The sequence below is a fragment of the Nilaparvata lugens genome, chromosome X (assembly GCF_014356525.2).
Source record: "Nilaparvata lugens isolate BPH chromosome X, ASM1435652v1, whole genome shotgun sequence".
Classification (NCBI taxonomy): Eukaryota; Metazoa; Arthropoda; class Insecta; order Hemiptera; family Delphacidae; genus Nilaparvata; species Nilaparvata lugens.
Genome location: NC_052518.1, coordinates 78,652,006 through 78,664,119, shown reverse-complemented (window position 1 = coordinate 78,664,119; position 12,114 = coordinate 78,652,006). Strand labels below are relative to the sequence as shown.

At 23.4% G+C, this 12,114-nt stretch overlaps 1 long non-coding RNA gene across 1 annotated transcript; it reads left to right on the top strand.

Moving 5' to 3' along the window:
* Positions 1-5,218: 5,218 nt before the first annotated feature.
* LOC120354464 lies at positions 5,219-12,012 on the top strand. The gene is made up of 2 exons (XR_005573046.1): positions 5,219-9,170; positions 9,577-12,012. It is a non-coding gene; the product is annotated as an uncharacterized LOC120354464 (long non-coding RNA).
* The last annotated feature ends 102 nt before the right edge of the window (positions 12,013-12,114 follow it).

The following is a 12,114-nucleotide window of genomic DNA, read 5'->3' as shown; positions in this document are numbered from 1 at the left end:
ACCTTAAAGAATACTCATTATAGAGATATACAAGAAAATCTAGATATTTAAAATCGTGGTTTATCAATTTAACAAACAGGTTCCTCTAAAAAGTTTAAAAAACCGCCAAATCAATTTAATTTTTTGTATAATCAAATTCCTAAAAAAACCATATTTAAATTTAAATAATAGGGTATCTAATCCTAGTTTAAACCCAAAATTTTAGAAAACGTTCATATAAATCAATTCTAATATATTCCACCCCCATTAGAATAATTCAAATTAATTTTATATAGTATTTTCCTAATTTAAAAATAAAGATTTTAGGATGATGTATAACCGCGAATGCTGGCACATCATTTTACCCCTACAAGTTTAAATTAACTAAAGTTACCCCCAATAACTTCCTTAATTTTAAACACTGAAAACCCACAATGCAACTTTTTAAACTAAACCCCTATTTAAAATTTTACATCTATTTTCGCTTAAAAACCTTTCCCCTTATTTTGATCAAATATTTCTCTTGTAAAAAAAACATTCACGGAACAAAGTGCCCCTTTTATAAACCTTTCTTAAAATTTTCTTATTATTTTGTTAATTAAACCTTATTCTTATATATATATATATTAAAAATAAATCATTGGTATCTATTAATATATAAATCTTTTATTAATTATATTAATATATATATAATATTAATGAATAAATCAGTGGTATCTATTAATATATAAATCTTTTATTAATTATATTAATATATATATATATTAATAAATAAATCCTTCCACTAAATATATTAATATATATATATATATTAATAAATAAATCTATTATTATATAACAATGATATAATTATAAAAAATTTTTTATTATAAATCAAATGGTTAGATTATACATTAAATAGATTTTTTTTTTTTTTTTTTTTCTATTAATCAGATATATTAATGTTAAATAAATAATTAATATTAATTATAGTCATTATTTATTTATATGAAAATATATAAATAATAAATTAAAATTTTTATAATAATTATATAATATATATATATAAATGTATAATATATATATATATAAATATACAATATATATATATATAAATATGATATATATATATAAATGTATAATATATATATATATAGGTATAATATATATATATAAATAATATATAAATATATATATATATATAAATATAGTATATATAAATAAATTTATAATATATATATATATATAAATAAATAATATAAATATATAAATATATAATATATATATATATAATTATTATAATATTAATATATAAATATATAATATATATATATAATATTAATAAATAAATCTATTATTATATAACAATGATATAATTATAAAAAATTTTTTATTATAAATCAAATGGTTAGATTATACATTAAATAGATTTTTTTTTTTTTTTTTTTTTTATTAATCAGATATATTAATGTTAAATAAATAATTAATATTAATTATAGTCATTATTTATTTATATGAAAATATATAAATAATAAATTAAAATTTTTATAATAATTATATAATATATATATATAAATATGTAATATATATATATAAATATACAATATATATATATATATAAATATGATATATATATATAAATATGTAATATATATATATATATATATAGGTATAATATATATATATAATATATATATAAATATATATATATAAATATAGTATATATAAATAAATTTATAATATATATATATATAATATATATATATAAATATATAATATATAATATATATATATATAAATATATAATATATAATATATAATATATATATATATATATATAAATAATTATTAGGTTAACTATTAATGTATATGTTTCCCGGTATTCTAATATTTTAATGATTCTAATTTTTTAATCTCTTATTTCGTTAACTATTAATAGTTATATTTATATTATATATATATATATTATTAATAAATAAATAAAGTAATATGATAATAATTAAATATTTAATAATTAATATATAATTTAATATACTTTGGCCATTTTTACAAAAATTATAGGCATTTTTGGTGCATTTTTTTTGAAATTTGATGTTCACCAATTTCGGAAAAAATGTCACGTTTTTCGGAAAAAATGTCACGTTTTTGGAAAAAATGTCACGTTTTTTGGAAAAAATGTCACGTTTTTTGGAAAAAATGTCACGTTTTTTGGAAAAAATGTCACGTTTTTTGGAAAAAATGTCACGTTTTTTGAAAAAATGTCACGTTTTTCGGAAAAAATGTCACGTTTTTCGGAAAAAATGTCACGTTTTTCGGAAAAAATGTCACGTTTTTCGGAAAAAATGTCACGTTTTTTGGAAAAAATGTCACGTTTTTTGGAAAAAATGTCACGTTTTTCGGAAAAAATGTCACGTTTTTCGGAAAAAATGTCACGTTTTTCGGAAAAAATGTCACGTTTTTCGGAAAAAATGTCACGTTTTTTGGAAAAAATGTCACGTTTTTTGGAAAAAATGTCACGTTTTTTGGAAAAAATGTCACGTTTTTCGGAAAAAATGTCACGTTTTTCGGAAAAAATGTCACGTTTTTCGGAAAAAATGTCACGTTTTTTGGAAAAAATGTCACGTTTTTCGGAAAAAATGTCACGTTTTTTGGAAAAAATGTCACGTTTTTTGGAAAAAATGTCACGTTTTTCGGAAAAAATGTCACGTTTTTCGGAAAAAATGTCACGTTTTTTGGAAAAAATGTCACGTTTTTTGGAAAAAATGTCACGTTTTTCGGAAAAAATGTCACGTTTTTCGGAAAAAATGTCACGTTTTTTGGAAAAAATGTCACGTTTTTTGGAAAAAATGTCACGTTTTTCGGAAAAAATGTCACGTTTTTTGGAAAAAATGTCACGTTTTTCGGAAAAAATGTCACGTTTTTCGGAAAAAATGTCACGTTTTTGGAAAAAATGTCACGTTTTTTGGAAAAAATGTCACGTTTTTTGGAAAAAATGTCACGTTTTTTGGAAAAAATGTCACGTTTTTTGGAAAAAATGTCACGTTTTTCGGAAAAAATGTCACGTTTTTTGGAAAAAATGTCACGTTTTTCGGAAAAAATGTCACGTTTTTCGGAAAAAATGTCACGTTTTTCGGAAAAAATGTCACGTTTTTCGGAAAAAATGTCACGTTTTTTGGAAAAAATGTCACGTTTTTTGGAAAAAATGTCACGTTTTTCGGAAAAAATGTCACGTTTTTCGGAAAAAATGTCACGTTTTTTGGAAAAATGTCACGTTTTTCGGAAAAAATGTCACGTTTTTTGGAAAAAAAAGTAAATTAAAATTAAATTTTTGAACCAATTATTAGTATAATTTTTCTTTTAACCATAAAACCATTAAATTTAAAAAAGAAAAAAAGGGGCACTTTGTTCCGTGAATGTTTTTTTTACAAGAGAAATATTTAATAAAAAAAATCATCTAGGCTTTTAAGGAAAAATAGATGTTTTTTTTTTAATAGCAAAATAGTTTAAATTAGTGCACTATAGGAAGATGCCTGAATAAAGGAATACCCTGATAGGGTATATAAAGTAATAAAAAGATTTACTCTTCTTAATTTTATAAAAATTAGAATGAACTAAAACCTAAGAAATCAAAATTCTTTATGCTATTACAACATTTTATAAAAAGATAAGCTAAATTAAAGCTATTGGGCCCATAACTCAATTATGATATTAATCTCTTTTTAATTAAATTAAATATATCTAAAATAATTTTTATTAGAATAATTTTTGTATCCTCCTTTATTTCTCTTAGAATGAATAACTGATTTTCAATATGAATTATTATAGAAATTTCGCTTTTTATATTTATCCCCCTAATATCAAAAAATAAAATTAGCGATCAATCAATAAAATATTTTATTATCCAAAGAATTTCATCTTATCTATTTATTTTTTCCATTATTATTAATAGAATAAATGAAATGTATATTAACAACCCCCTAACATTATTAAGTCTGATACTAAAAATTGGAATACCCCCGTTCCATATTTGAAAACCAGAAATTATGAGTAAATTACCCTGAATAGAATGTCTATTATTAACAACATTAATTAAAATTCCCCCAATAATTTTAATTAATAAATTAATTAGATTTAAGATATTAATAATCCCCCTATTAATTACTCTTATTATCGGAAGATTAAGAGGATTAAATCAATTAAATTTAAAAAAAATAATAGCATTTTCTTCAATTTTCAATTTACCCTGAATGTCCTCAGCTTTTTTGATTAGAAAAAAAATTATATTAACCTTCTTAATTTTCTACATTATATTAAATTTTAATTAATAAACCTATTTAAATTAAATAATTTAAATTATTTAAATCAATTGAATTTTTTACCTTTAAAAACCAAAATAACTATAAATCTAAATATATTATCCATAAGAGGGCTCCCCCCCCTTTTAGGATTCTTCCCAAAATGAATTAATTAAAACCCCTTATAATTCTCCCCAGAATTATAATTTTAACCTCCATAATCTCAATATTCATGTATATTCAAATCAATTATTTACATATAAGCAATTTTCCCTAAAAAAGAAAAATTTTAAGAATAATACAGCTAAATCTTTTTCTATTCTAAATTAATAGTATTTCCTATAATATTAATTTTTTGAATATAAATCCCTTAGAAAACACATTCACCTTTAAATTTGCAATTTAAAATCATATTTGAATATAAGGTTTAGAAAAAACCGAGATTCCAATTATATAAACTATATTTACCTATAAAATTGAATGTACTCCCTAGGTTAAAGCCTAAAATTAATTTAATAGGAGGAAGTTTCGTAATCTATAAGGCCCCCCCCTTTTAGGATTCTTCCCAAAATGAATAATTTTAAATGAATTAATTAAAACCCCTTATAATTCTCCCCAGAATTATAATTTTAACCTCATAATCTCAATATTCATGTATATTCAAATCAATTATTTACATATAAGCAATTTTCCCTAAAAAAGAAAAATTTTAAGAATAATACAGCTAAATCTTTTTCTATTCTAAATTAATAGTATTTCCTATAATATTAATTTTTTGAATATAAATCCCTTAGAAAACACATTCACCTTTAAATTTGCAATTTAAAATCATATTTGAATATAAGGTTTAGAAAAAACCGAGATTCCAATTATATAAACTATATTTACCTATAAAATTGAATGTACTCCCTAGGTTAAAGCCTAAAATTAATTTAATAGGAGGAAGTTTCGTAATCTATAAGGCCCCCCCCTTTTAGGATTCTTCCCAAAATGAATAATTTTAAATGAATTAATTAAAACCCTTGTAATTCTCCCCAGAATTATAATTTTAACCTCATAATCTCAATATTTATGTATATTCAAATTAATTATTTACATATAAGCAATTTTCCCTAAAAAAGAAAAATTTTAAGAATAATACAGCTAAATCTTTTTCTATTCTAAATTAATAGTATTTCCTATAATATTAATTTTTTGAATATAAATCCCTTAGAAAACACATTCACCTTTAATTTGCAATTTAAAATCATATTTGAATATAAGGTTTAGAAAAAACCGAGATTCCAATTATATAAACTATATTTACCTATAAAATTGAATGTACTCCCTAGGTTAAAGCCTAAAATTAATTTAATAGGAGGAAGTTTCGTAATCTATAAGGCCCCCCCCTTTTTAGGATTCTTCCAAAATGAATTAATTAAAACCCCTTATAATTCTCCCCAGAATTATAATTTTAACCTCCATAATCTCAATATTCATGTATATTCAAATCAATTATTTACATATAAGCAATTTTCCCTAAAAAAGAAAAATTTTAAGAATAATACAGCTAAATCTTTTTCTATTCTAAATTTAATAGTATTTCCTATAATATTAATTTTTTGAATATAAATCCCTTAGAAAACACATTCACCTTTAATTTGCAATTTAAAATCATATTTGAATATAAGGTTTAGAAAAAACCGAGATTCCAATTATATAAACTATATTTACCTATAAAATTGAATGTACTCCCTAGGTTAAAGCCTAAAATTAATTTAATAGGAGGAAGTTTCGTAATCTATAAGGCCCCCCCCTTTTTAGGATTCTTCCAAAATGAATTAATTAAAACCCCTTATAATTCTCCCCAGAATTATAATTTTAACCTCATAATCTCAATATTCATGTATATTCAAATCAATTATTTACATATAAGCAATTTTCCCTAAAAAAGAAAAATTTTAAGAATAATACAGCTAAATCTTTTTCTATTCTAAATTAATAGTATTTCCTATAATATTAATTTTTTGAATATAATCCCTTAGAAAACACATTCACCTTTAAATTTGCAATTTAAAATCATATTTGAATATAAGGTTTAGAAAAAACCGAGATTCCAATTATATAACTATATTTACCTATAAAATTGAATGTACTCCCTAGGTTAAAGCCTAAAATTAATTTAATAGGAGGAAGTTTCGTAATCTATAAGGCCCCCCCCTTTTTAGGATTCTTCCCAAAATGAATTAATTAAAACCCCTTATAATTCTCCCCAGAATTATAATTTTAACCTCATAATCTCAATATTCATGTATATTCAAATCAATTATTTACATATAAGCAATTTTCCCTAAAAAAGAAAAATTTTAAGAATAATACAGCTAAATCTTTTTCTATTCTAATTTAATAGTATTTCCTATAATATTAATTTTTTGAATATAATCCCTTAGAAAACACATTCACCTTTAAATTTGCAATTTAAAATCATATTTGAATATAAGGTTTAGAAAAAACCGAGATTCCAATTATATAACTATATTTACCTATAAAATTGAATGTACTCCCTAGGTTAAAGCCTAAAATTAATTTAATAGGAGGAAGTTTCGTAATCTATAAGGCCCCCCCCTTTTTAGGATTCTTCCCAAAATGAATTAATTAAAACCCCTTATAATTCTCCCCAGAATTATAATTTTAACCTCATAATCTCAATATTCATGTATATTCAAATCAATTATTTACATATAAGCAATTTTCCCTAAAAAAGAAAAATTTTAAGAATAATACAGCTAAATCTTTTTCTATTCTAAATTTAATAGTATTTCCTATAATATTAATTTTTTGAATATAATCCCTTAGAAAACACATTCACCTTTAAATTTGCAATTTAAAATCATATTTGAATATAAGGTTTAGAAAAAACCGAGATTCCAATTATATAACTATATTTACCTATAAAATTGAATGTACTCCCTAGGTTAAAGCCTAAAATTAATTTAATAGGAGGAAGTTTCGTAATCTATAAGGCCCCCCCCTTTTTAGGATTCTTCCAAAATGAATTAATTAAAACCCCTTATAATTCTCCCCAGAATTATAATTTTAACCTCATAATCTCAATATTCATGTATATTCAAATCAATTATTTACATATAAGCAATTTTCCCTAAAAAAGAAAAATTTTAAGAATAATACAGCTAAATCTTTTTCTATTCTAAATTTAATAGTATTTCCTATAATATTAATTTTTTGAATATAATCCCTTAGAAAACACATTCACCTTTAATTTGCAATTTAAAATCATATTTGAATATAAGGTTTAGAAAAAACCGAGATTCCAATTATATAAACTATATTTACCTATAAAATTGAATGTACTCCCTAGGTTAAAGCCTAAAATTAATTTAATAGGAGGAAGTTTCGTAATCTATAAGGCCCCCCCCTTTTTAGGATTCTTCCCAAAATGAATTAATTAAAACCCCTTATAATTCTCCCCAGAATTATAATTTTAACCTCATAATCTCAATATTCATGTATATTCAAATCAATTATTTACATATAAGCAATTTTCCCTAAAAAAGAAAAATTTTAAGAATAATACAGCTAAATCTTTTTCTATTCTAAATTTAATAGTATTTCCTATAATATTAATTTTTTGAATATAAATCCCTTAGAAAACACATTCACCTTTAATTTGCAATTTAAAATCATATTTGAATATAAGGTTTAGAAAAAACCGAGATTCCAATTATATAAACTATATTTACCTATAAAATTGAATGTACTCCCTAGGTTAAAGCCTAAAATTAATTTAATAGGAGGAAGTTTCGTAATCTATAAGGCCCCCCCCCTTTTTAGGATTCTTCCCAAAATGAATTAATTAAAACCCCTTATAATTCTCCCCAGAATTATAATTTTAACCTCATAATCTCAATATTCATGTATATTCAAATCAATTATTTACATATAAGCAATTTTCCCTAAAAAAGAAAAATTTTAAGAATAATACAGCTAAATCTTTTTCTATTCTAAATTTAATAGTATTTCCTATAATATTAATTTTTTGAATATAAATCCCTTAGAAAACACATTCACCTTTAATTTGCAATTTAAAATCATATTTGAATATAAGGTTTAGAAAAAACCGAGATTCCAATTATATAACTATATTTACCTATAAAATTGAATGTACTCCCTAGGTTAAAGCCTAAAATTAATTTAATAGGAGGAAGTTTCGTAATCTATAAGGCCCCCCCCCTTTTTAGGATTCTTCCCAAAATGAATTAATTAAAACCCCTTATAATTCTCCCCAGAATTATAATTTTAACCTCATAATCTCAATATTCATGTATATTCAAATCAATTATTTACATATAAGCAATTTTCCCTAAAAAAGAAAAATTTTAAGAATAATACAGCTAAATCTTTTTCTATTCTAAATTTAATAGTATTTCCTATAATATTATTTTTTGAATATAATCCCTTAGAAAACACATTCACCTTTAATTTGCAATTTAAAATCATATTTGAATATAAGGTTTAGAAAAAACCGAGATTCCAATTATATAACTATATTTACCTATAAAATTGAATGTACTCCCTAGGTTAAAGCCTAAAATTAATTTAATAGGAGGAAGTTTCGTAATCTATAAGGCCCCCCCCCTTTTTAGGATTCTTCCCAAAATGAATTAATTAAAACCCCTTATAATTCTCCCCAGAATTATAATTTTAACCTCATAATCTCAATATTCATGTATATTCAAATCAATTATTTACATATAAGCAATTTTCCCTAAAAAAGAAAAATTTTAAGAATAATACAGCTAAATCTTTTTCTATTCTAAATTAATAGTATTTCCTATAATATTAATTTTTTGAATATAAATCCCTTAGAAAACACATTCACCTTTAAATTTGCAATTTAAAATCATATTTGAATATAAGGTTTAGAAAAAACCGAGATTCCAATTATATAACTATATTTACCTATAAAATTGAATGTACTCCCTAGGTTAAAGCCTAAAATTAATTTAATAGGAGGAAGTTTCGTAATCTATAAGGCCCCCCCCCTTTTTAGGATTCTTCCCAAAATGAATTAATTAAAACCCCTTATAATTCTCCCCAGAATTATAATTTTAACCTCATAATCTCAATATTCATGTATATTCAAATCAATTATTTACATATAAGCAATTTTCCCTAAAAAAGAAAAATTTTAAGAATAATACAGCTAAATCTTTTTCTATTCTAATTTAATAGTATTTCCTATAATATTATTTTTTGAATATAAATCCCTTAGAAAACACATTCACCTTTAAATTTGCAATTTAAAATCATATTTGAATATAAGGTTTAGAAAAACTAAGGATTTAAGTTATCTAAACTATTAACCTTCAAAGTTGAAAATATTCCTTAGGTTTAAGCCTTAGATTAAGTTTAATAGGAGGAAATTAACCCTTAAATAAATTTACAATTTATTACCTAAATCAGACACCCTATTTAGATTTTAGTTAATGAAAAAATGGCTAATATCTACTAATCATAAAGACATTGGAACCCTTTACTTTATCCTAGGTATTTGGTCAGGATTTATAGGAACCATAAGTAGTATAATTATCCGATCAGAATTAACTCAACCAGGATCTCTAATTAAAAATGATCAAATCTATAATGTTTTAATTACATCACATGCTTTTATTATAATTTTCTTTATAGTAATACCAATTCTAATTGGAGGTTTTGGTAATTGATTAGTACCCTTAATAATTGGTGCACCAGATATAGCCTTCCCACGAATAAATAATATAAGATTCTGACTTTTACCCCCATCTTTAATTTTATTAATTTCAAGATCACTCACTGGAACTGGTTCTGGAACAGGTTGAACCGTTTATCCCCCCCTTTCTAGAGTAACATCCCATTCCGGACCATCTGTAGATTTAACCATTTTTTCTCTTCACATCGCAGGGGTTAGATCAATTATAGGTGCAATTAATTTTATTTCAACAATTTTAAACATGCGATCAAAAAATATTTCAATAGAAAAATTACCTCTATTCTGTTGATCTGTATTAATTACAGCTATTTTACTCCTTCTATCCCTTCCTGTTCTAGCTGGAGCAATTACTATACTATTAACTGACCGAAATCTAAATACATCATTTTTTGACCCCACCGGGGGTGGAGACCCAATCCTCTACCAGCATTTATTCTGATTCTTTGGTCACCCAGAAGTTTACATCCTTATTCTTCCAGGATTTGGATTAATTTCTCATATTATTATACAAGAAAGAGGAAAAAGGGAAACTTTCGGATCTATTGGAATAATTTATGCAATAATTGCAATTGGAATTTTAGGTTTTATTGTTTGAGCTCACCATATATTTACTGTAGGTATAGATATTGATACCCGAGCCTATTTTACGTCAGCTACTATAATTATTGCGGTCCCCACCGGAATCAAAATTTTTAGATGAATCGCAACAATTTACGGTTCCAAAATGAACTTTTCCCCCCAAATAATTTGATCATTAGGATTCATTTTACTTTTTACTATTGGAGGATTAACAGGTGTAATATTATCAAATTCCTCAATTGATATTATTCTACATGATACCTATTATGTAGTGGCTCATTTTCACTATGTCCTTTCCATGGGAGCAGTATTCACCATTATCGCTAGATTTATCCATTGATACCCCTTATTTACAGGTAGAAACATAAATAATAAATGACTAAAAATTCAATTTTATTCCATATTTCTAGGAGTAAATTTAACATTTTTTCCCCAACATTTTTTAGGATTAACTGGTATACCACGACGATACTCTGACTATCCAGATATATACACCCTGTGAAACCTTTTTTCTTCTATGGGTTCATTCATTTCCTTAATTAGAATTTTAATATTAATGTTTATTATATGAGAAAGATTAAGATTTAAACGAAAAATGGTGTTTAAAACAATCAACCTCAATCAATTGAATGAAAAATAAATTTACCCCCTAGAGAACACTCCTTTAATGAAATTCCTATATTAATTAAGTTCTAATATGGCAGAATAGTGTAATGAATTTAAAATTCATTTATGAAACCATAAATTTCTTTTAGAAATTTCATGAACTAAATTATATTTACCTGACGCCTATAGCCCCACTATAGAGCAATTAACTTTTTTTCATGACCACACCATGTCTATTATTATTTCAATTACAACCATAATTGTATTTTTATTAAATTCACTAATTTATAATAAACTTATTGACTTAAATATTAATGAAAATCAAGTTATTGAAACTTGATGAACTATTCTACCAACAATTATTCTTTTCTTCGTTGCAATTCCTTCACTTAAAATTCTATATTCTATAGAAGAACTAATTAATCCAACAATTTCAATTAAATCTATAGGTCATCAATGATACTGATCTTATGAATATTCTGATAAACTAAAAAAAGAATTTGATTCTTACATAAAATATTCTAAAATTAGTGACTTTCGACTAATTGAAGTTGATAACCGAATAAAGGCCCCCTTCCTTACCCAACTACGAATGATTTTTTCATCCTCAGATGTATTACATTCCTGAACAATTCCTAGTTTAGGAGTAAAAATAGATGCAATTCCAGGACGACTAAACCAATCAAGCATATTAATTAAAAAACCCGGATTATTTACTGGTCAATGCTCCGAAATCTGTGGAACAAATCATAGATTTATACCTATTATACTTGAATCTGTCAAACTAGAAAAATTTGTAAAATGAATAAAATAAAGTAAATTAGTCATTAAGTGACTGAAATTAAGTAATGGTCTCTTAAACCAAATTATAGTAAACTAAAGAATACTCTTAATGAGAGAATTTAGTTTAAATTAAAACCTTAATTT